A 26,507-nucleotide genomic window follows, 5' to 3' on the forward strand; every position below is an offset into this window, starting at 1 on the left:
AATCCAATCAGAACAAATTTAATAAGCTTGTTTTCAGTAAACATCAGGAAGCTTCCCCATTAAAATCAAGTCTCCTTAAGGAAGGTTGTGCTGGACAAACAGGAGCTCAACACCACTGATCTTAATGTTTTTTCTGACTCTACCAACTAGTCCACGTCTATTTTACCCTAACTGACCCCACCATTTTAGCCATTATCTCTTCCCACTGCTGCTTGTAACAATTCCAGTCTTTCAGCACCACTTTCACCTTCTCCACTGCCATTCTGCAAGCTCTATAGTAACTTTCAAAAAAATTTACACCGCAGAGCTCCCTCCTGGACAGGGAAAAGTTTCATTTAATGCCTTCCGAGTAACATGAACCTGTTGGCTTCTGAAACTGAAAGATATTAAAGATCAAAACAAGCTTTCCTGTCCCAGCAAGAGAACATGAGATATGCCTCAAATGATCCTCACTTTATCTGCCCCAGTGTCCCATCATGTTGTCTGTAATCTGTTCTCAGATAGCACTGTGACAGACAACACTACCTACAGCTCTAATTCCAGATTGTTGCTAATAAAAACAAGAGTGGTAATAATATCTAGTTTTCCCACTGGCTGTGATTGAGCTGGAGTACAAATGATGCCTGGAGACTGTGCAGAAGGAGATGGGAATTTTAGTTTCCTCTTATGATTCACACTATCTTCTTTTGCCTTCAGGATTGCTCCCCTCTGGTGACAGCAGAGACAAGAGCAGCTGATTTTCTTTATGGTTACCACTTAGTGACACATAAGTGCCAGTTGCTTTACCCAGAGAAGGATATCAAATGCAAAACAAGTCACAGCATGGGAGCAGAATCCATGGGTCTCATCCTTAGCAAGCTGAGCATTTTGCTGATATGATGTATAACAACTGAAGATATCCATCTACAGAAAAAAAACCCCAGCATTATTTGAGCAGCATACTGATGTCCACCTCATGTCTTGGGTGACAAGTTCTATGCAAGCCATTTTCAGACTCAGTGTCTGAAATAAGGATAAATTCAGGGTTTCAGCATGAGTCAGATTTCACCTTTTTTGAAGATATTTTGACATACTGGGGTACTTCAGATACATTATACAAAATCCTTCTACAGCATGTTGGCTGACTGAATCCATGTTTCCAGACACAGACTATATACAGATCTGCACAGTGCAGATACACAAATACAACTGAAAACTTAAACTTTTCTAGTTACAACTCTGTGAAAACTCATATTGCTCTAAAAAATAAGCCCAAACCAGCCAGGTGTATTGTGGCAAAAGAATGCATTTATCTGCCCTGGCTAGAGACAGAGGTTAAGTGGATCACTCAGATCTTGAATACAGCAAGGTATGCATTTGAACCAAATTAAAAAAAAAAAAAAGCAGAATTATTCCCAATTTCTGGTTCTGTATCTGCCTAACACTCACAATTTACTTGTTTTGTGTGAGACAGCTTCTTGAGTCAATGAAGGACCTGCCTTTGGGGGAAACTCTTTGAGTTCATGAGTTACACTGTGCTTGCAGAGTGCAACAGAAAGTGATTGTACTAGACTCTGTTTTTATTTTTTTGTACCCATTTTCCAGATTGTGATAGACTTTTTTAATTGTAATAATATTTTGCCTTCTGCAGTACCTTGATTCTCAGCATGGCAGAATGCACTGCAAGCATTTAATTAAACCTTATGATGTCCCATTGAGGTTGGCAGGTAGGTGTTTCATAATAGCATCAGGTATTTAAAATTACTTACAAAGATACAGAAAAAAACTGATCATTAGGTTAGGGGCATCAGTGGGACCACAGAAATGTCACTGCCACTTCTCCAGTGACTGCCTGAGAGCTGTCTGACTTTGAAGTGTCTTGTGTGCTATGTCAGGCAGCCGTAAAGCTGACTGCTAGAAAGGAAGATGAAACAGAGTGTGTTATGGCAATCTTCCCAGAATTTCAGGTGACAGAAGCCAGAATGTCTGGCCTTTGGCTTCATTCACTGAAGGACAGAAGGGTATGAGATTATTCTCCACCTCAGAAGAGGCTGTGGATGATCACTGTGCCCGTGTTCTGTTCTGGTATCTGGTTTGAGAATGGCATCTCTAAACAGAAGGTCAAACCCTCGCCCACACGAGCTGGCAGAGCTGGCTGTGGAGCTGGAAGCTGGTATTTTACATGCAATTCTAAGACTTTTTGGGCTGCCATAATCTATGGCAGCACAGCACCTGTCACAGTAAATTACAGATATAGGTTCATCCCTGGAATACAAGAAGAAGAAAAGGATAGAAGTCAGCACTGTGATCCCTCATATGCTCTATAGTGAAGTTTCAGACCACTGGCTATTAAAAGCAGAACTCATCTGGGGATTCATCCACACTTCCCATTCATCATAATCTTTGTGCCTGAAGTTAACTCCTCAAATCCTGCCTGAGCCTCTCATTTTTTTCCCTGCTCAAGATTTCTGGTAACTCACTGGTTTGCAGAGCTGGCTTAAGAGAGCCACGAGACATGTGTCTGCTCACAGTGGGTTTCTAAGCATCTTTGGCTGGTATCTTTAGCTTTGACTGCCATATTCCATGACATGAAGTCAGAGCTGGCAATCTGCTTGGTAGCAGTTTCCTGTTCACTGCTCAAGAGACAGCTCTGAATCCCAGCCCAGGCCAGACTTCTTTGCTCATATGAGCTGAGCCACTTCTCTGTCACATACTGTGACACCCAGTCTTTAAAAATGTGGCAACAGAACTTCTCTTCCATGTAGACATGCTCTGAAGTACAGCACACATCAGATTAATGAGTCTTGCTTAGGTACTGATGACCTAAATGTTACCTAAATTCTGCATTTAGATACCTCTGAGTGTGAAATAATCCTTTAATCATTGTGGCCCTAATTCCTCCACTCAGCTGTCCCATCTAGCACTGAGTACAGCAGCATCTGAAGGAGAGGTCAGATGTGCAGGGCTCCTTGTGTTACCTTCCACACTGCTGTGCTAGTACAGAGTGCTCAAGCATCATACAAATTCTTTTATTTATTCCTTTTTTTCCTATAAGCCTTGATTGAGTAACAGAACAGGGAACAACAAGTCCAAAGGAGAGAGAGGGAAGGAACACCTGCCAAATAAATATAACTGGTACATATGCACCCATCTGAGCCAAGCAGGGTGTGCAATTAACAAAATCATTTAATCCATTCTTTCCAAGCTCTTTGCAGGCAAAAGCAATTGGGACATTCTAGTCAATAACTATATACAACAGATTTAAAGATCTCTTAAAGAAACAGATTACTGCAGGATTTTATACATTTGAAGGGGGGTTTATGTTATCTCTGCTTCCAGAGAAACAGTCTGAGGGTTTATGAAATATCTCTGCCTACTCCATAAGTACACCTTGCATTAGTAGAATAATTTAGTTAATGTGCTGCATTTGAAGAAGACCAACAAGGGTCAGGTACAGAGCCACTTGAGCTAGCTTTACTGTCACTTCCTAAAAGCTGCAGTCTGCTTCATCGTGTCCATATTTTACAAACGTGTATGCTGGCATTTCTAAGATTTATGGCAGGTTGCTAAATGCAGAAGATTGCTTAAAATAACCATCAAGCACTTAGCCCAGCCTAGCTTTCCTGAGACCTAGAAGCATTTTAGTGGGACAAAGAACCAGCAACAAATTTGAAACTCAAAGCATTCAAAATCAGAATATTTTTTTAAACAGTATCATGTCAAAAGGGCTTCAAATAACCTGCCTAGGATCTTGCAGTGAGACCATTACCAGTTGTTATAGTTCTCTTGTTGTTGTATACCTGTTTCTTTGGCTGTGGGACCAGCTTAGACATGTGACAGCAAAGCAGCAACCGAAACATTTTCTGCTGGAAAATCCCCACATGTATCACACAAAAAAAAAAAAAAGGCATAAAAGCTTTTGCATCCTACTACTGAGAGAACACATGAACATGTAGTACTTAGGTTGCTCTTTGGTTACCCTTGAGAGGAAATGCAGCGATTCATCCTCTGTAGTTCTCACTACCTCAGAGCACAACACACTTGCAAGTCAGGACAGATATCAAATACTTCCCTCCCTACCTCACTGTATTTCTCGAAGCTGAACACTGATGTAAAAATGAATGGGATGAGGCTGCTCAGCAGAACATGGCATTCTCTGGGATCTGTTCCCAGGGAATGTAAATTGGCAGGTATCTGCTGACTTAAGCTGGGAGAAGCCAAGGTGATCTACAGAAGCAATCAGTGTGGCAGTTTAGACCTGACTCTCCTTCCCAAGGAGGTGACCTCCTCTAGGAATGTGGTGCCATTTCAAACTTGTGGGAAACTATGTGTAGGGGATACCAGCAGCAGATCCCAGAAGACTTAACAGCAGTTTGTCAATTCCTGGGAGATTCTCAAATTTAGATTCAAGGATGGCAGGGTCTTCCTAGATCCTTATGTTGAGGATGTTTCCCTCAGCGTTGCCAATGCATCCAGCACCATGAGATGAAGCCAAGAAGGAACCACAGGAAGACTCACAAAATTTATCATCTCTTTAGCAGGCAAAATTTGCCCTTTTTTTACTTTTCCCCGGACAGTGAAGATTTGGGCACTGTCCCAACCTCAGCAATCACAACCAACCCACAAAGAACCCAGTCTCCCTCTTACATCATGGTGTGTTTGGGGTGCTGGAAAAATCCAAAGGAGGATTAAAAATCTAGGTAAATGCTTGAAAGAAAAGACTAGATGGCAAAAAAGGAAGGTAAGAGTATTTGATTATTGGAGAACCTTTTATCTCTCTACAGTCAGTTGGGGTTTTTTGGGTCCCCCTCAATCTTTTAATATTGAAAAAGCGTCATTCAGAAGGGGAAAGCAAAGATATTTTTTAACAAGTAGATAAGAAAAGTGCAACCCCTTGCTCCATGAAACAGGAGGGTAGGGGTGTCTTATACCAGTCCTGAGATCAACTGACTTGGAAAAATGAGATGAGGATGTGCACTGACCATTTACAACAGTCCAGAAACATCCAGAAACATCCTTTGATTTGCCTCTAGCAGAGGACAAGAAGAAAACAAAGAAACAACAACAATAAAGCAATCCTCAAAAAAAACAAAACAAAAAAAAACCCCAAAAACAAACAAACAAAACCCCCCAAAAAAACCAAACAAACAACAACCAAAAAAAAAAAAAAAAAGCCAAACAAAAAAAAACAGAAAAACCCCAAAAAATTAAAAACAAAAAAAACCCCAAACAAACAAACAAACCAGTCATAGGAGTCATAGGGACAAACAGTCCTTTCAGGACATCAGCCTGAAATAGGTTTCACGTAATCATTATATCCTACAAAGGTGAAATAAATCCAAGGGACAGCAGACAGGACACAGCAACCCAGACAACCAGAGGTCCATTTTCTTCCCACATTGTCTGTCTGAAATAGCTTTGTGAGGGCTTCATGTTATTTGTCACCTCCACCTACACAAACTTCCTGGGGAAGGGCACAGATAGAGACTGGCATCCCTGAAAATTCTTCATAACTGTCTAATACCTGCAGCATCTGATAACCTCTGTGGTTTCCTGCAAAAGGGAGATGACAGACAAAACCAAAAGAGAGACAGAGAGAAGCAAGAGCATCCTGAAGGTTTGAGGGGTATGAAGCTGGAGCAGGCAAAGTCAGGGATGAAACGAGGAAGGATTGATGAATTCCAAAAAATGAGGGTTGGGGTGGATGTTACAGCAACCTTGAGGTGAAGGGAGGTGGAAACTGGAGAGGCCAGTCAGAGCAAAAATCATGCTTGGAAGCTGCTTGTGGCAGTCAGATGTTGATTTCCTCTTAAACCCTTCTAGGCGGGCAGGTGCCTGAGGCCAGCCCTGCACACACCAGGAGTAAAATCCATTTTGCCACTCAACTGCAGGGCAAATCCCATCTGAAGAAAAGGCAGGCAGAGAGCAGGAAAAGCCTAACACACACAAACCACTTTGCAACAGAATGCATTCAGATTCATCATTTCCAGTGGTCAGCTGGAGATCCTTTGGTCACAGTGCTGAACCTGGAATCACCACAGAGAGAAATAATGATGCTACCCAGGTATTAGCTTTGACATCACCTGTACAGTATCTGGATGATTCTTCCCCAGGCTCTGGGCAGTCAGTGCCACCTGACAGGGCAAAGAGTCCAGCAGGTTTCTGATGATGGCAGTGCAAACTTCTCCCTACCCTCAGACTGAAGTCTTTCTGCAGGCTTTTCTCAGCCTGGCCATAAATCTCTCTTCACACTAATTTATTGTGCTGAGCACTGTGAATTCACATGAAGACAGCTTCACAAAAAAACATGCAACCACTCTTATGCCTGCAATGGCATAAACAAGATTTACTGTAAACAAGGATGAGGACTGCAGGCATAAAACCAGTGGGAAGTCAGGTCTCGTGACAAAATTAGTACAATGACAGCCACGCTGAAATTTGTCTTTTCTAGCAAAATGATGAGGTAACCTGAAAGTCTCCATGACAACACAGCCCAACCTTGCATTACAAGATGCTTATGTAAGAAAGCATCTAAAAGTATAGTGCCTGGGAAAGCCTTCCAACAAACCAACCCCACAGGGTTTCAGCTGCTTCCCTTACCTTATTAATATTATTTTCCATGTATTTGGGTTGTAGTTTTTTCTTTTCTGAAACTTCAGATAAGAAAGGAATTTTACACAGTATTCTGATTACATGCTTGCTTGATATATTAAATTGAAAAGGAACGCACAGAAATGTTGAATAACATAGAATCATCATAGAATGATTTGGGTTGGAAGAAACCTTAAGGATATCTAGTTCCAAACCCCTGCCAGGGCAGGGATGACACCCAGCAGATCAGGCTGCTCAGGGTCCCATCCAAACTAGCCCTGAACTCATCCATGGATGGGGCATCCACAGGTTCTCTGCACAACCTGTGCCAGTGCCTTGTTATCCTCACAGTAAAGAACTTTCTCCTAACTCCTAACCCAAATCTGTCCTCTTCTAGTTTAAAACCAGCCTCTCTTGTCCTATCACTATCTGCCTGTGAAAAAATGCCTGTGGAAAAAAAATAAAATCATTCTCCCCACTTTTTGTAAGCCCCTTTTCGTACTGGAACACAACACATTTTACTCTGGTCGGAGTATATAAGATGTGAGTTTATAAAACCTCAAATCTCAATGCATTTTTGTTTTTCCAGAAGAGATGTGTTTGTTGTTAGTCCCCACAGCAGTGGACAGCAGAAGCACTGCTCTTCACAGTGCATGCAATCTAAAATATGAGCTATCAAATTTAGGTAGAATTTGCTTTAATACAAGATTCTTCTATGGAAGAGCACTTCTAGAGGAAGTGCTTTTACATCAGAGGGGTTCTGACCCATGGCAGGATACAGCTTTCTACATTAAGATGTCTGATGCCCCAAGATGAAAATGCACCAGGCTTCCCTGCTGGCTCCAGCTGGTACTCCTGAGGAGACCAGGGCTCCTACAGGTCTGGTGTCATATCCAGCTCTGCATGAATAACTAAGACAGCAGAACAATCAACACCCAAGTGAGGGGCCTGAGAAATAGTGGTATCTGCTGCTACCAGAGTCAATAAACAGTCTTCAGATGCCAGGATTTCATCCCACAAATCTTATCTAGAGCTTATCCTGAATTAAAGTTAAAAAAAAAAACTAAACCAAACCAAAACAACAACCAAACAAACAAAACCAAACCAAACCAAACCAAAAATTTATCCAAGTGCTTAATTTTAATCCCCAGGAAGCTTCTGGACCTTTCCAATGCCAGGGACCATTCTGCTGATTTCAGTGTTACAGGGAAATGGCAGAGGGTCTGAAAGAAGTGCAAGAATTTGGGGCTTGAAGCAGTCTCTTTTCCTACAGACCGAGTGTCCCATCAGAGCCTTCCACCAGGATCACAGAAACACAGGAGGACCAGAATATTAAAAGATGTCTTATTAAGTTAACATGACTGGAGAATTATCCTGCAAACAAATAAGCCAGGCAGGGATTATATGAGCTTTAATCCAATCTTCTATCAGAGCTGAGCAGTCCCCAATCAAACTAAGTATGGAAAATAGTACTTAATGAATCTGTAAATAAATATCAGCAGGAGAGATGGCAGGGCTAAAGAATAACTTATCAGGGAAGGTCTGGTCTCCAGAAGAGAGTTAAAAGGAGCAAGGCAAGATTAGAACTGCTAGGGCATCCCAGCTCCCTAATGGACATCCCAAACAGCCAGGAAAGCACCCACAACCTTCTACCTTCCTTCAGCACCCACAACCTTCTACCTTCCTTCAGCACCCACAACCTTCTACCTTCCTTCAGTAGCTCTTACCATGCCTCTTCATCTCTGGCAGTTTCTATGAAGTGTAACATCAGTAGGCATTCAAAACATTCATCAGTTCAAACATGCTTTGAAGTGTCTGCTTTCACACACATTTCACTGTGTTTAAACCACCACAGACACTCCAGCAAGTTCTCCCTGACATTGCCTTTGATTAGAAGGGTGTGTGCAAAGTCCTACAAACAGGAGCTGTGCACATTGAGGGGAATGTGGGAAAAGTTACCTGAGCTCACAGCAGCAAGGAGCTCACCCAGAATAAGCAGACCTCCCAACTCCAGACAAGCCAGATAAAGGGTATGCAAAAGATCCACAGAGGCCAGAATTTCAGGTGAGTTAAGCAGGATTTAAAGTTCAGTCATTCTGCTGCAGGGGAAGGTGAGCAGATGCTTTCCCTGGGAGCAGCGTTGGTCATCCTTCTCTTATGGGACAGCCCTCCACAATAAAAAACATTTTAATGGTCTCTTTTGGATCCCACTCATCCCTCTGGCCACATCCTGTTCTTCTATGGGCACTGGTGACACAACCAGCCTGTGCAACCATCTGAGTACCTGCCCACAGTTCTGTTCCTTCTGGAAATTCTACCATGGCTGTCCCAGCATCACTCCAGGAAGACTGAAATGAGCCATACAGAAACACCCTAAAAAATCTCAACAGCTACGACAAACAACCTACACTTCCACAAGCTGCATCATTATTCCTCCCTTAGCTCTTCACTACAACAATCTACCACTACAGCAACCCTCCTTTTCCAGCTACCCTCTGGAATAACTTCTGCCACTCCAGAAGCAGCAGACATACAGATAATTTTCCCAGGAAGGGGAAAAAAAAAAACAACCCAAAACCCAAATCTGAATACTTTCCTATTAGAAAGTCTAATTCCATTTCTATGATTAGCATAATACAACTGTGTACAAACCCACAACTTACAGGGCAACTTTACACAAGCCACTGAGCTGGAAAGTCAAGCAGGGAATCAGCAAATAAACAAACAGATTACTCTTTTCATTTTGTTTGAATAATTTGTTTCAACAAGGCTTTATTACATCACGCCTCATTATGGATACTAATATACCAAGGTCCTCAAGGAAAGCTCATAGACTAACAACCCAATTTCCACAGGCAGTACAAAAGAAATAATATTTTGGAAGCTTCATATAACCCTTATTTATCAGTAAATGTCTTACACTGTTACCTTTGTCTCAACTAGACAACTGCAACAATAGGATGTCAAGAATACAATGCATCACCACGAGGAAGACAATACATTAATGAAGTTACAGATTATGTGGTATTTCACCTTTTTGTCAACTTTTGACAGCTGATCTCGACACCTCACTCAAAGAGGTGTCTTCAACTCATTTCAGTCACAGGAAGACAATACCCAAAATTTAGCACAATAATGAGCCAACGTCAAGACTGACTGACAGCTTGGAGATTTGAGATGTCTCCTTGCACAGATAACAATATTGATCTACAACATCTATTTCCAAGCCTTACTTTATCCCTTTATCCTATTCAAATGCAAAATAACTTTTTCCTTTCTAAATCTGTTTTTCTCTATCTTCACCTTTTCCTAGTTCAAATAACTTACCAGTTTCAGCAAGCTTGCTCTTCTAGGTGGTGTCTCTTAAAAATAAAAATACCTGCCTTAGGAGGCAGAGTGTTTATAGGAGAAGCTCCACCACAATCTAGATTATGTTAAATGGTGGGAAGGACTAAAATCCCAAACATGTGCATGCATATTCATCTACACCCACAGCATCCCTGGCAGCATTAGGTGAGCTTGTCCTGCTGCAGGTGGTGGCTCACGTCAAAGCATTTCGTTTATGTGCATCATTTTGAAGCTTGGATTTATTTTGTTTCTTCCTCTGAAATCAGAATGATGGGGATAGCAGCTGAATAAAATTTTGTTTTGAGATAACTACATTTTGCAATAATGAGATTCTGGTAAAACATATAAAAGACCACAGTGACTGTCAGCCTGAGTTAGATCAGGAAAAACAGCAGTCAGGTGTGTTTGTTGTTTTCTTTTTCTTCTTTCTCTTATGTGAAACAGAACTGTTCTGCTGTTTATGTGTCAGACGTGATATTTGAGAAACTGCGAGCCTAAGATCTGAAGTTGGAGATGTACATGATTAATTCCTCTGGAAAAGCAAAAAAAATCCCCAAAACTAACTATGCAGTGGGTTTTTGGTGTTTTTGTTTTTGTTTTTTTTTTTTTTTGTTTTGTTGTTTGTTTGGTTTTTTGTTGTTTTTTTTTTTCTTTTCATTTTCAACAACATGCAGCAATTTTGGGCAATAAAACAAGCATCAGGGTTGCTTGTTGCACCTGAATCAGGAGATCTGCTGTGAGTGCTTCCTGAAATCAAAGGGATTTGATACCTTTTGCCAGCTGAAGTTCTTTCTAATTCAGAAATCTTCTGTTTAGGGATAAAAATAGCATCGTGGTGACAGGGTTGTGTCCAGCCCTGAAACAAGACAGCACCTGGCAAGAGCCTGCTGGTGTTAATGAGGTGATGTGCACACACCGATGGTATCAGCTGCTCTGCTCCCGGGCAATGTGACTTTTCCTCTTGTCCTCTCTGCACAGAACCACGCAAGCGCCTCGTGTCAGGACTTGCCATTTGTTGTATTTCTCTTGCATTTTCCAGTCTCAGGTGCTGAGCTTTTCCTTTCTGCTCCCTGCTGTGAAGGCAGGTCATATTTCCAAAGAAATGCATTTCAAACTCTTCCCCCCCTCCTTTTTTTTTTTTTTTAACCTTTAGCTCTTTATTCCTGAAACAATTTTCAAGTGTTCCTGTCCCCTCCTCATTATCCCTGTCCTAGCTTTTCAAGTTTCAGTCACATAGAAGCAGACTGGTTCGTGTTTGGTGTTTGTTTCTTTGGGTTTTTTGTTTGTTTGTTTGTTTTGTATTTTGTTTGGGTTGTTTTTTGGTGTTTTTTTGGTTTTTTGTTTGTTTGTTTGTTGTTTTTTTTAACAAACAGAAGGACAGAGAAGATAAATTTATCAATTTTTGTCCCCCTGCAGGATTTAACTTCTTTCTTACTATGCTCTTCTGGATAATTTCAGAGAGGGTTACCTGTGTGTACTTTCACTGGTTAAAAAAAAAGAATCCTTCTAACTTCTAACATTTATTTACTAATGTGCATTATTACTTGGCTTAACTACCTCTGTTCCCTCTGTGGTGCTACCTTTCTTTTCTTCCAAGTATATTTATAGGCAGTTATCTCTAGCCTAATTTCATTAAGCAAGGTCTCAGACTCCCAATTGTCTCAGTGTATTTGCACAACCTATTCTTCACAGCTCCATAATTGAGGGCTGAAGCATGGCTCTCCAGCCAACCTGACACCTGGGAAGAGTGTGGAAAAGCTCTCCCTTTTTAGGGAAGCAGCTGTGCAGTCTCCTTCTCATGTTTTTCATCCTTCAGCAGGCACAGCCCAGACCCACAATATCTGCTCCCAAAGGAAAGCACATCACTGGTGCTCTGTATCCCGCAGCTGCAGGGCCACAGTAATTCCACTCACAGTCCCAAATCAGCTGGTGACAGCTCGATACCCCAACCCAGAACAGCTTCTTTTTACTGGGAAGACACCCTCATAGTTTCACACCTTCACCTATGTAACAGAGCCTGAATCACAGACTCAGAATCACAGAATGGTTTGGGTTTGAAGGGTCTTCCAAGATCACCTTGTCCAGATCCCCAGGGACACCTTTCATGGACCAGGTTGCTCAGAGCTCCATCCAGCCTGGCCTTGAGAACGTCCAGGTGTGTGTGTGAATGAAGTGATGGATTAAACACTTGCTTTAAAAGTAATTCCTGTGTCATGGGCTTTACTTGGGATTTCATCAGTCATGTGGGAGCAGAGCCAGGAAGGAAAGAAACAGTTAAATCATCTGCTCTGCTTAAGATTTTTGGTTCATTTCAGTTTGGGCACTGCTATGGAGTGGAGATCTGTGTCAGAGAAGACTCCTACACACAAAAACAAATAACCAGACCACACATTGCTGCTCCTGGAGAAGCCTGAGGGGATAGCAAACTGCTGTGAGAAGATGAGACCATGAGAGCCAGCACCTAAATCAGAGACCAGCCCAGCCTCAGTGCTGCTGTAGTCAGCACCTACATCCCTTCCAACCAAATGACCCAGACCAGCGAGAATCATGAAGATTAAAGGAAAGTAGCATGCAAATACCTGCAGTAGCTCATGGCTGAATGTAACAGCAGCTGCTGTTCATGAGAAAAAGATTTTCCATGCAAGAGCTCATTTTTTTCAAAGGACATTGGAGACTACTCTGAATTCTAACCCCTGAAAGGCTGCAGTTTTGTACTTAAGAAAGCAGATGGCTGGGACGGGATGTGGTAAAATAATATAGGATAATGAATGCTCTGGAGAAGATTCCTCCTTTCTCATGTGTCCAGATAGTTTTCAAGGAAATTAAGAGGTGAAGAATGAAAGGCAGATCAAAGGAGTGTCATTTTTAATTCACCCATGTGATTAAACTGTAATTAATTGCTGTAGGATGGGGATGAGGCCAAAATTGGCAGAATTTTAAATGGGACAGAACATCTACATAGATATCAGCAGCATCCACAGTTATTTTTATTAGTGATTAAAACTTTTAATTAAAATAATTCACCCAGTCAAAATATTAAGAAAGGATGCTAAATCTCATGCTGTAGGGCTTAAGAGAATTTCCAAATATTATAGGCTCTGGAGAAGTCCCAGCTCACAGAGCTGATTATTCACATCTTTCAATTGTTAATTCTAGCATTTCCATCCTACCCCATGGTTTCAAATGAATGGGGCTGGGCCTCAGCTTCTCTTAGGCTAATTGGAATTTCTGAGCCCCAAAACATACTGTCCTTGTGCTCAGAGTATCCGAGAACTGCAGCTGCTCAGGACACATTGCTATTTATTACTTCAAAATACATTTCCATGAGCAATTGTACATGCCTATTTGTCAGCTCAAAGCTCAGAACAGAAGATAAACTATATCCAATTATTTCCTGTTGGCCTCTCAGATATAAGAATTTCTAGCTTCTCTTTAAAATAGCTTCTCTTCAAAACTTCTCACCTTCCTGGTTTCCCATTAGCTTGCTACTGACTTGGTTAAAAAAAAAAAAAAAGAAATTCAAAGCAGCTTACCATGGAGACATAACTGTATATAGAACAAGTGTGACGTCGTGTGGGAACCAAGGACTCAATGCAGAGATATTATCTTTTTTGGATCAATTCATGGGAACTCCAGAAGTGGTTTCTGTCCCACATGTATCTGTGACAGAAACTTCACTGTACATCTTCATATCCTCAGCTAAAAGCTGAGGCTAATGACTTTAACATTCAGATCAATAATACCTTGAAACAGATTGCAGTCAATTTAGGGCAGGGCAAATTAATATACTCAATCCCTGAGGACCCACCTTGTAGCTCTTCAAAACAGGTTACAGAACAGGCATTGTACACAGCCTGCCTTGATCCTGCTGCTCTGATTCTGGGGACGCTGCTCCCAGGCAAGACAGAACAAACCTCCTCCCTCTTTAATTTGACTCCTTAGGGTGCCAATTAGCACAGGGTGATAGGCACACCACTATGGTGAGGAATCAATTGTATGCCCAAAGGTAGAGCTGAAACTCATTTCCTTCTAGAACAAAAAAAAAAAAAAAATCATGCAACTTTGTTACTGCAAAAATTAGAAACCTGAGTGAAACGGCACAAACTTGAATACAGATAACTTTAGTCCTTGAACTTTAAGTAGATTCATTTTCTAGCTGCTATTAGATTAAACATTACAAAGATCAAACTTCATTTTCAAGTTGAATGCTTTTTAGTAGGTCTGGTTAATTAGTTTTGTCATTTTCTCCTGCATATCTTGTGGATTTGAGCCTACAGCAGAAGCAAGTAAGAGACAGCTAAAAGCATATTTATCTCTGGCATTGCAGTGTGGGGGAATGCAGCAGGTTACACTGCAGCAGTAGGAATTACTCCAGAAAGCCATGTGTGGTACAAGAGTCATTCTCATTTACCTTGTCAGTTTTTTATCTTTAAAATTGTCACCTGCAGTTGAATCACCACCATTAGTTACACAGGATCCATTTTGATGGCTCAGGTTGGCCCAACACACGATTAACCAGAAGCTGTTGCTACCCTCATCCAGCTGTATTTTCCAACAGGTAATTCCTTCTTCCTGCAGGGGCTCACGATCCCAAAACCATCTCTGATCCCTTTGTTTTGCACATAAAGACTGGAATTACTGTTACCTCTGTGCTGCAGGTGCAGCTATGTGCTTTTACACACAAACTGCAACTGCATCCATGCCAGAAACCTGCCGCAGACTCATCCAAAAGCAACACTGCTTTGACCTTTCCTAGTGTTCTGCTGGGTTGGGCTGAACAAACCAGGTGTTTCCTTCCAGCTACCTACACATTCCAGTGATTTGCTGGACATAAGATACATAAAATTCCCAGCAACATGTTCTGTGCTTGCATATGCTGTACTGTGAGTCAACAGGATTACAGGATGAGAGCCCTCAAAATCACAAGTTGCAAATTCCTTCTTTTGCTCCTATTTTATCCACGATGCCCCAGAAATAACAGGAATGGCTTCAGGCACTTAAGTCACTGCATCCTTTGTGTCCTGTGTACAGGTTTTTGCTTTGAGGGGTGAGTAGCTGAAGGCCTAAATGATATCTAACCCAGGGAGGAGACAAAAGTTAATCATTCCTTTTCCAGTGTTGCCAAAGGGGTTTTCATGGAGAAAACACAAGGGAAACTTAAGCACTTCAAACTGTATTTTCCATATCCAGGCTCCTTACAAGGAGCAGCTGGAGCAGTTACAGTGATGCCTTTCATTCAAAAATTCAATGAATAAACTATTCACAATCACATGGCAGACTCTGAAGATTAGCTCCCTTGCCCTGCTTCTCTTGACCTTAACCCACATTTCCTCTCCTCAGTCTGCCCAAAGGGTTTTTGTTCCATGAAATACTGACAGCAGCTTTGGAAGTGGTGTGCACCTCATGTTGAAGTTGGAATTTTGGAGATAGACTAAAACATTATGTGAACCCAGTGACTTCACAGAAATCCCTCCACCTTCCCCCAGCACTTCCTTTATATTTTCTCCCTTAGGTGTTCAGTGAAACAACGAATGGAAAAGTTTTCCCTTCTGTGTTCCAATGGGAGATTTACCATTAAGCAAAATGATCACCTAAAGAATTTATCACTTTTTAAATAAAAGTGAAACTGCTTCAATAAACTACAGAAGGGGAGCTACTCCACAGTGCTTTTGTGAGCAATACCAGGTGCTGAAGTGCTTTGCCTCAGATTTGGAGGTCTATGTTCCCTTTAGACAGAAGGAGTTAAATCTCTCAAACCTATAACTACTGATGTGTTGGATGAAAGGATGTTATAACACCTTTATGTGTCCTGCTCCAGGACAGATTTGTAAGGGATACTCCAAGCCTTTCTACCAGACTGAGAGATACAGGGAGATGATCACCCTGAGAGATTGCTGATTTGGTTAAACATTTAAGTAAATTAGGATTTACAAAACTGGGACAATTCTAAACACGTTCAAGAGAAGAGGAGTGAATGCCTTAGGAATTTACCTCCTGAAACTCAGTGTCTACAGCCTTGGTACTTCCAGAGTAAAGCAGCTGAGCAGAGATTTACTGAGCAGGCACACCAAAGCAAGCAGGTAGCAAGGTTTACTTACCAAAGTCCTTGTGTTCCCTTGTCTCTGTTCATCATTAGTTTTCCAGAGCTGGTCTCTCTGCCTTTATGGTTTATTTCAAGTAGCCATATGCTGTTAACAGAAATAGTTCTCTGCACTAGTTGCCTTATATCTGAGGAGTGTGAAAATACTGTTCTACCATGAAGAGCAACTAAGGCTACTGCCCATTTGATGTGGTATTTCCTGGCTAATTATTCCTTGTGACTGTCCTGGGAAAGTGGGAATGAAAGCAGCTCCTCAGCTGTGCACCAGGAAAGCTGGATATAGTGTTAACAAGTATGCTTTACTGAGGTTTATCCCACAAGGCTGATTATCATTCATTTTTCATAATGATCCCAGCTAAACTTGTGATCTAACATTGATCAGATTGTTCCTTCCATCCTGCCTCTGACCCAGAATTGCACTCAGCTGGTTGTTACTTAGGGCTGTTACCTTTTGATTTTAGCCTGGATGGAAATTCTTCTTTCTAGATATTTTATTTTTTTAACAAAACTCTCTCAAACAGTGTTTCCACTACCTCGGCTGTGCACACAGGTAAAAAACCTCCCTCTTTGGCTACCACGTTTCCTTTTGCATATGCACCCTGCTGCAGCTAATCTGGGCACATAGCTCTCATTGAGCTCTCTTTGATCATTTAATCTTCCTCTACACACCAGAAACAAGATCTTTTAAGCAGAGTGATAATTTATGCCCCATCCCATTTAACTATCTCATTAACATCTCAAACCCAAAACAGTTTCTGCATCCTTCCTCCAGATTTAACACAGGCACTAACAGAAGCACAGTGCTGCTCCCAGCTTTCCTGCAGGTGATGGCATCCACCTCTTCTCTGCCACGATGAGCAGAGTAGGAATCCAGTTTTGCTGCTCCTCACTGGTGCTATCACATCCCATTCAAACACTGGTAGAGTTGTAATCACACAGGGGTTGATAATCACTGCTTATCTAACCCACCTACTCTTACCACCAACCAAAGAGATAAAGCAAAATGTTTTATTTCAAAGGTTGCCAGTCTCATTATGGTTTTTTTCCCTTTATAAGTTTCTCCAATGACTCCATTTGCATTAGAAAATATGCGATTTTAATAATCTGTCTGGATCTCTACGAGCTGTTTGAGTAACTTTTATATGAAGGCTTGAAATGAAAAAACTTTGCCTTCTTTGTCAGATGATTGCTTCCAATACACAGCCAATGTCTTTGTTTCTGGGACTTAATGTGTGAACTCTGAAAAAATATTACCCAGAGTAATACTCTGTATCAAACAAGTAGAAAAACATGGATCTATTCTCTCTCTAAGGAGCCTGTGCAGGCAGTGGGGAGACCCAGGCACCTCCAGACCCCAGGATGGGATGAATTCCTCTAAAGAAGCTTCTGTTTCTCTGTAGAAGAAACATTTGCCAAACAGACATGTGCAGTGGTTTAAGGTAAATATCTGAAATCTAGCAGTATGACTCTGGACTTTTAAGTCAGTCATTAATTTTTACAGTTGAGATTCAAGGATATAAACTTCTGTAAATTCACAAACCATAATGAAATTCTATTTTGGATTGTGGATATAACCATTTCTGATTTCTTCATTTTCTCCTCAGCAGGAAGCTTTTACACTGGAATGCCTGCATAAACTTTTCCTCCCCCACTTTCTCTTCATTTATATATTTTTGTTTCAGGTATCATGAACAAACTTTGAATTAATTATTTTTTTCTAGAGTTTCACTTTAAAATCCATTTCCTATGCAGTGCACATCTTCAAAAGACACTTCAGGGATATCTTCTTGCTTTGCTGTTACACCTTTATAGTGTTGAATAAATCAATAAGGGTTTCCTTTGTTGGTTTTCATGTTAAACTTCCTGCATGATTACACCTAAAAGAGAAAGAAATGCTTTCAGGGGAAGCAATGTGCTATGGCCCCACAAGACTCAGATTTACAGCTGGAGTTTCTTCCCAGGTCTAGCAATTTTTGTTTGTAGGCTGATACTTTCCAGTGAAAAAGATGATTGCAGCTATAAACAAGTGATGTGAAGAAATAGCACATGGATGATTTTCCTCATTCCAGTGCATCCTATTGAGATAGAAATTAATGAATAAGTGAGGTCATGGTTTAAATATGGTTCAGATTAGTCATGAACTAAATCTGTTCCTAATAAAAACTTCCCAGCAGCATGTGTAAAAAATACCTGATGTTCACCCAGACCTCCTAAAGAGGTCTAATTATCACCTTGTTTTGGTTTTTTTTTTTTTTTTCATAAATGATAGGTAGGAAGAAGGACTGCTGCTTCTCAGCATACCTTTCCTCTGTCATGACAGCTGATGTGCTGTAACTGCCCCATAGCAGAGCAGGGCTTGTCATTGCCTCTCAGGAATGTGAATTGCCACAGAATTAGTGCAAAAGACTACCAAAAAAAAAAAAAAATCAAGCTGCCATTTTGGCTGAACCTGAAAAAATGCCATCATTTCCATTGTAGATGTAAAAATGATGGTGAATATTTTAGTCTTGAGTTGCCACCATGGAAAAAGCAAAAATTATTACCTCCTTGGAGTGTTACTTTCTGTTTTCTGCTTTTTCCTCTGTGTTAACATCCTTGGTCTGTGTGCTCCTTTTGAGAGGAGGAATGGGGCTGGGGGAGAACAAATGGACATGTGTTTTCTCAGGTTTGCTCTCTTTCTTTGATACAGCCTTATTCCCTGGCCTAATAAACGTTCTTTGCTGAGTGCTATTTACTCCAGCATTCTGGTCTTCCCTGTTACAGAAAATTTCAGAGCAGAAGTGAAGGTAGTGCATCCAGTCTGGTTAGGAGAGCCCTACAAGAGCCAAGCACAAGGGAGGATGAGGAGAGAGAAGACAGTGGGATTGGGAAAAGGCTCCTTCAATCAAACAATCTGAGCTGACACCAGAGAACAGCAACAGAGCTGGGGAAGGGTCTGGAGCACGAGACTGATGAGGAGCAGCTGAGGGAGCTGGAGGTGTTTATTTTGGAGAAAAACAGGCTCAGGATGGACTTTGTTGCTCTCTCAAACTACCTGAAAGGAGGTTGTAACCAGGTAGGGGGTTGGCTCTTGTCCCAAGTAACAATCAACAGGACAAGAGGAAACACCCTCAAGTAGCACCAGGGGAGCTTTGGATTGGTTATTAAGGAAAATTTCTTTACCAAAAAGTTGTCAAGCACTGGAATAAGCTGTCCATGGAAATAGTGGAATCACCAACCCTCAAGATATTTAAAAGCTGTATAAATGTGGTCCTTGGGGACATGGTTTAGTGCTTCAATTGGTAGTGCTGGGTCAATAATTGGACTCAATGATCTTAAAGGTCCTTTTCAAGCTAAATGATTCTATGATTTGATGTGCATGGAATCCAGTGGGGCGGCTCCAGACCAGCACAGATTTTAATCAGGCTGCCACAGTGTGTCCTGTTGAGTACAGGCTCCCATTTACAGCCAGCTGTACACCTGAACTGCTCCAATGAAGTTGCTGAGAGCTCATGTTTGAGCAGGGTCCATCTTCATTCCTGCTCACAGCTGTCATTGGCATCTCTGGGCTTACCCAGAGCATACCCACAGTCCCAGGCTCTGCTTGTGAAACTAATCACATGCTAATCAACACTGCTCTGTGCATGTTGTTTAGCATGCCTGGCAGGGCTATATATTTGGAAAAGCAAGATGTTGAAGAAGGAAAACACCTTGTATAACTTCCTCTTCTGATGTTCAATTCCTCCTGTTTTGAGGAATGTAGGGAGCTGAATGCTTCTGTCTGCAACATCCAACTTATGAAAGGATAGTTTTGACCTAATCTTGCTAATGATGTCTGCCAGGCCAGTGTTTTGCTCAGAGTCGAAGAAATTGAAGTAGAAAAGTTTTAAAATAGTTTGAAACAAAGCAGCATCCATAGTACAGGTGGCAAAATGCCTGCAAGGGATGAAATGGGGAGGAAGTGTAAAGAGACTTAGCTCACACAGTTTAAATGAAGGGAAGGTGAAGTTGAGGGAAAATGAAAATCTGAGACAATTTTTCAAGAGAAAATTAGATAAGGGGAAGAGCAATCTGTTCCAGGCTGCCCTGAAATATGTTCCAGAAAGTTTTTGCCTTATATTTGGGTGAGGAAACTTTGATAAAAGGGATAATTTTCCACTGAAAGCTGTTTAATCATCAAAAGGCACCAACAAAACTCCCAGGCTACTCTTGGTTCTGAGTGAGCTGTTCTTATTGCTGAGCACTCAAAGGAATTTAGCAAATGTCATCAACAGAACTGTGTAGGATCAATACCTTCAAGCAAGTGAGTGCTTATAGTGAGAATGAAAACACATCCAACTCTTAGCCAATACCAGGAATATCTCTGGTCTTCCACAGCTGGAAGTATGAAAACTTTATCAGAGTGAAGATGAAGGTTTTGGACTAATAAGAAATCCATCTCCTCCAATATGAAGACCAAAGCAATACATAAAACATACAGGATGTCTTCATCAGACATTATGACCCACATAAGGAGATCAATGTGAAAAACCCACCTTCAGAGGGGAAAAAATGAAGTTCTAGGAGGCTGTACTTGGTGAGATGGAAGAGGTCCTCTAGTTTCAGCTGCTAACACTGTTAATGATATTTCCTTTGGAAACTCTTACTATACATAATTTATATATATTTTCAGGAAACAGTGAACTCAAATGATTTAACAAGGTTTCAAGCTGGAACAGGTGGAAAACTTGTTGCCTCTTCCCTGCTGAGGCAGATCAAAGGGAAAGGCTCAGCACCTGGCAAAGGGAGTGGCTAAGAGATGCCAATCGTGTGTTCCCAGAGTTTTTATGTTTCTAATTTCTCTGTGTAGCAGAGGCTTTAAGAATTAGTCAGAAATAGGAAAGAAATGCAATGGGAAGCCTGGCCCCTGCACTGATGGATGCAGCTGAGCTGTAGCAAAGGGAGGAGAGATCTCTATTTTCCCAGGGAGGGAACATGCTTCCTCTGTAAATGGTTCTAATTATGCTCTAATTACTGTACCTGGAGGAAATCTTTCAGATGTTTTGCACTGAGGTCTCACCTGTAAATGTTGATGAACAGCTGCAAGTTGTTGTCAGTCATTAGGCTACTGATGAAAAAGTCACCAGCCTGCTCTGTTCCATCACACTTTAACAGTCCCATGGTTTATTTCATTGACTTTTCTTTGTTCTGCTGTTTATGTGCAGTCTAGATATAGGATTAGATCAGCATCTCCCTCTGAGAGGAGAGATTGTGGCAGACCAAGGTGCTTCATACAGGGGTCTGCAAATAGAGTAAGAGTGGTGAGGCCCTGGCACAGACTGCCTGGAAAAGCTGTGGGTGCCCCATCCCTGGAAGTGTTCAGGTTGGATGAGGTTTTTACCAGCCTCATCTACTGGAAGTTGTCCCTGCCCATGGCAGGGGGTTGGAACAAGGTGATCTTTATGGTCCCTTCCAACCCAAGCCCCTCTATGATTCTGTGGTGATACACTAAGCATGAACTTAAATTGATGACAGCTGAATTTATGGGTTCAGCTGGGACATCACCTGGCCTGGCACCTTTCCCACAGAGGTGGTCATTTGGGTTAAGATGGAGACCAGACAAGTAGAAATTGTAAAGTTTAAATGTCTACAATGAATCCTGAGTCCCCTGCCTCTCTGCCACGGGAGCTTTGTTGCTCAATTTTTACTCCCATTAACAAGACTACAAGATACTACAAATGTGTGAGACATATCAGTTGTAGGTAGGACATTCTCTTGAAAAGTCTTAATGTTTAATGAAAAGTCCTGAATCAGGCAGTTTTTCACCCATTTTGCTGCCACATGTATGATCTCTATGAAATCACAGCAGGGCTTATTGACTCAGTGCAGTATATGTTAAACTGACTTTGATCTGGGAAAAGGAGGAGCTAGGATGAAGACATATCCAGAGGTCACGTTGTAGCACTGATGGTACAGAATCAGTTCTGAACCAACCCTCCAATCCTTGATTTATCCACTGGAGAATATTTGATAAAATCATTTGGCTGTGAAAAAAAATAAATACATTAATAAGAGTCAAATATTAGTTCTCATGTTGCTGTGGGACTTGTGTCTAGTATGAGCCCTTAGTTTTTTATTTGCATGGCAAAGAGACACAGGATATGTGTAGGTGGCATATCCATGGATGTTCTGGTTTTTCAGGAACATGTTTTTGCTACTGCTTCTGGAAGACCTGGTATGGCTCATGTTAAATCACAGGGATTCATCAATGCTAAAACATTCCATTTGGCAAGGAGCTCTAGAAGACCGTCATGCTGGAGACCTGGAGGAGTAACTTTCTAGGTCTTTTCAGCTAAGTGTACCTACAAACATGATTAAATCTATTTGCTGAAGGCCTAGAGACATGAGATTGGTGTAGCACTGAAAATACTCTCTAGTTCAGCCACAGGTTGTGTAACAGAGTGCTTACAGAATAAATTACTTGAAGATAGGAAGTGAACATACAATGGAATACTGGATTTTTTTTTTTAATTTGAAAACTAGTTATGCACAGTCCAGTGCAAAAATGTTCATTAAAGGTAGAGCACAGTCCTGGCATCATTATTCTTTCATTTGTGAGAAGGACAGCCCCTGTACCATGCAATAGAAATTACCATATCAAACAGATAATTTTTCAGTCTTCAGAATACTTCCATCAGCATAGGTTTTGTTCAGGTACTAAAATATTTAAACCATCTCTAAGTGTGACTGGGAAGATTTTTCTGCCCACTGAAGGTCTACAGTGAATGGATCATAAGGAGGAGATGGTGAGGTTGTGCTGTGCACACACCATTACAGGCTGCACCAATCTCGCCAGTCCCTCACTAGGAAACACCCCTTTTTCTACAGTGGAGGTGAAAAGAAGACCTAAAACCTTCCCAGAAATCAACTTTTTTTAATACCTCCATACACCCATTCAACAGCACCACCATGGACCTGATTCTGGGAACACACAGAGAAGCAGGAAAATGTAAATGAGGGTAATCACTGGGTGGTTCAGCCTTCAGAACCAGAAAAACAACCTAACATCAGGTTTTTAAAGAGGAAGGGGAGCAGAAAGCCACACACAGGTTATCTTGCAGTGCACCAGAACATCTGGCTGGTCAGTCTGCACAACACCAACAGAGCACTGAGCCACAATGAACATCCTTCCACAGAGACAACAAAACTCTGTAGCATTCATCCAAAATCATGTGTAAACAGAAAGACCTGGGAAGTCGGGGCAGAGCATGAAGCAGGAAGACAGAGAGCAGCAATAATTGATTTAATCCACCCCAGGACTCGGTGCCAGCTGGCACTGCTGGCACTCAGGGCATTTTCTGTCAGCGCCCGGCGGATTAAGCAGCAGAGCTCAGAGATTGGTTTCTGCTGTGGGAGGCAATTTCACACTGATGAAGGGCATTTACTTTGAAGCAAAAACCTTGCTGTGTACTCTGTGTTTTTGTTGAAAAAACAACAAAGTGGCTTTAGATATACTCCAGGGTAGCTGACAGCAGAGTTTGACCTGACTTCAACAAAACTACATCTTATTAAAGGGGAAGGGATGCTATTCACAAGGAGGGAGAGCTCACTGTGCCTGTGTTTGTACAGCTCTTAGGGCAAGAGGGTTCCTGATCTGTGACCAGGGCTCCTGGGCATTAGAAAATACTAATTATTGAATTCATTTATGTGACAATATGAGTCTAAAAACACAAGCTGAAGCCCTTCTCAGTAACTTTCTCACATTTGGAACAAACCACAGACAGTCTGAAACAGAAAATTGTAAGGATCCTGCAAAGCTGTCTGAAGTCAATTTTTGGATAAGTGCTACAGGACTTGCAGAAATATTAGGTAATATTTGCTGTAATTCAGCAAAATGATTGCTTATGCTTTGCTGTGTTGTAACAACTAGTTTATAAAATTAATTGATTTTTTTTTCAAAATAATAAGAAAAGAAAGAAATGTGGATTGACCAAAGATACACTCTTGAGTGCAAACATGATGGAGAGATGAGTGGATGAGTTGCTCAGAGCTGTGCTTTTTCCCAGCCTCTGATCTGATACAAGACTCTGTATAGGATCTTTGCCAGCTGGGAGCAAGCAGCACATGTGTTGTGTGGCTATAGAGAGTGTGCAAGAGGTTTTGTCAAGACTTTTTAATGTTTTGTTGTTGATGATCTTTTTTTCTGTTTTGCTTTTAATGAAAACCACAATTCTGAAAGTTACTTTCTCCTCCATCTGTCCCTTATTTTATGAAGAAATGAGGTTATGGCATAGATATTCTCAAGTTTAGGAATTTGTTTTTGTTGCATGTTATACAAGGGCATCCTTTGAGACTTATTTTGCTTTTCTTGTATGAAAAAAAACAAAACAAAACAAAACAAAACAAAACCACACACAAAAAAACCCAAAAAAACCAACCAAACAAAAAAAAAAAAAAAACCAAAACCAAAACAAAACAAAAACAACAACAACAACAAAAAAAAACCCCAACAAAACAAAACAAAAAACTGCTGTTCTTCTATCCAGAAAGTAATTTCCTTCAATAAAAAATAGTTCTCTACTACTGGCTCTGTTTTAATCTGCTTTCTTGCCTGCCCACTCCAACTGTCTTTCAGTCTAATGTGTCTTGGTATCTGGGGTCCTTGGACTTTGCCCTCAGATTTATTGGCTTGCAACCCTCCACTGTTGGCTTTAGCCAGAATCTTCTTTCCTTCATTGTGGTCCCTGCACAAAAAGCAGCCCTGAACACAAGCCACAGGCTTTCTGTTGTCATCACTCATTCTCTGTCAACACCTTCTGCTGTCAACACCCTTTATCTCCAGTTTTCCAGAGATAGGAGGGATGGGATTGAATTCCAGATTCAAGTACCTACTTATAGATGTCAGCATGTAGGTGTCCAACTTTCCCTGAAGTCAGCAGGGATTTGGCCAATCAGTCAATCAAGCCTAGAGAACAGTTCATCTCTCTTCTCCTGTAGGTCTGTCTGTGCATGTTAACACTTACCTGATGAGGCTTCACCCAGCTGATGTGGATGGTGACACTCAGGAGGACCTTAAGTCCTGTGACAATCCTGTGATGGGGTCAGAATGTCCTGCTCAGTGTGTGGGAGCTGCCTGGTGCTACCCCGATTATGGTGGTGCTGGGAGAGCTCCCATGTCTTGGGAGCTTTTTGCTCCTACAATGTTTTCTAAAATTTACAAATTTGGGTATCTGTTTCCAGCCAGCCAAAAGACACGTCTGTGGCATTAAGATTAACAACTGGATTTTCAAGTTCTTTGTGAATTAGAACCTCTTGAGGAAATAAAATAGGTTGGCATCTTTGTTTCACATGCCAAAAAAAAAAAAAATCTCTCTTCACTTCTCAGGTTTCAGAATGACTGAAATAGTAAAACACACAGAGACACATGCACATCCTTCAGCTTTAGGCACACACCCAGCATAAAAATTCAGCCAGGATAATTAAACATTGGCAAAGTTACAAGTAACAGAAAGAAGGACAAGTCTTGCATAATCTTAACCCTATCTGGCTCAACTAGCTCAGTTATGATGATAAAAACTTTCCTTCAATCAACCACACACAGTTCTTTCTCCTTCTCTATGTTTTCACTGACTTCTCAAGGAGAGAGAAGGTCTTTGTTCTTATCCCTTATTGTTAACAGCAAAAAATGGCTTTTCTTGCCTAAATAAATTAAAAGTCAGTCTTCTCTCTGCTCTGCCACTGTAATTCCACTCATTCCGTCTGATCTCCTCTTAGGTTACCCTTGTGTGACCCACATGACTGTTTCTCACATCCTTGTCTCTTTCAGAGATTTTCATGGATCTGTATTGGTTTCTTTTCTCCTCGTACTTCCCCATCACCCGTGCATATTCAGTTACCTAGATTTTTTTTTTTTTTTCATGCTCTACATTGATAATATCTTTTTAGGTCAGCAACCACTGTTCTGTTCTGTTCCCACAGCTTTCCAATGCAATCCCTGCACAAGACCCATCTTCTAAATGTGCACAGATACCAATAAAAGTGCACAGATACCAATAAAAGACAAGAAAGACATGTACAACTAATGGCTACAAGCAGATCTTAGCAAAAGTTTGAGCTAAGACATTCCAGCCATCAAAAATGTGTTATTCTCCCTATTAATCCCTAGGTCAAAACACAGTTTCCTAACCTTTGCAATTAAGATGCAGCCAGACCTGATAATGAATCACCGAATCTCTCTACAGAAACTAATCACCTCTCACAGAGCATCTCTTCTCATTGACATTCCCCTTGGCTCAGGAGTGACTCACCAGCTGCTGAGCTATGAACTTTGAAATGTTTACTTTCACACTGAACAATTTGGCCTCTGTTACTAACAAAGAGTGAGGACAAGGCAGAGAGACCAACCACTCCATGCCAGAAATCTCACCCTAGAACATCACAACAATCTGACAGTCAAAATAATTTTAAAGTTTTTGAAAACTGTTATTAATTTACCATTTTCAAGGCTCCTATAAGTGGAAATAAATGAAGT

The 26,507-nt window shown here is 41.2% G+C and overlaps 1 long non-coding RNA gene across 3 annotated transcripts; it reads right to left on the reverse strand.

Moving 5' to 3' along the window:
* Window positions 1-10,607: 10,607 nt before the first annotated feature.
* Window positions 10,608-20,751, reverse strand: LOC135290176 (uncharacterized). 3 transcript variants are annotated; one of them, XR_010352894.1, is made up of 8 exons: window positions 20,533-20,751; window positions 18,562-18,649; window positions 18,320-18,424; window positions 16,810-17,895; window positions 16,017-16,106; window positions 13,727-13,947; window positions 13,452-13,578; window positions 10,608-10,991 (listed from the first exon to the last, which is right to left on the reverse strand). It is a non-coding gene; the product is annotated as an uncharacterized LOC135290176 (long non-coding RNA). The 3 variants fall into 3 exon arrangements; XR_010352883.1 differs by lacking the exon at window positions 18,320-18,424; XR_010352891.1 differs by lacking the exon at window positions 18,320-18,424 and having other exon boundaries at window positions 16,467-17,895.
* Window positions 20,752-26,507: the final 5,756 nt, after the last annotated feature.

This window comes from Passer domesticus, chromosome 1 (genome assembly GCF_036417665.1).
Source record: "Passer domesticus isolate bPasDom1 chromosome 1, bPasDom1.hap1, whole genome shotgun sequence".
In the NCBI taxonomy this organism is placed as follows: domain Eukaryota; kingdom Metazoa; phylum Chordata; class Aves; order Passeriformes; family Passeridae; genus Passer; species Passer domesticus.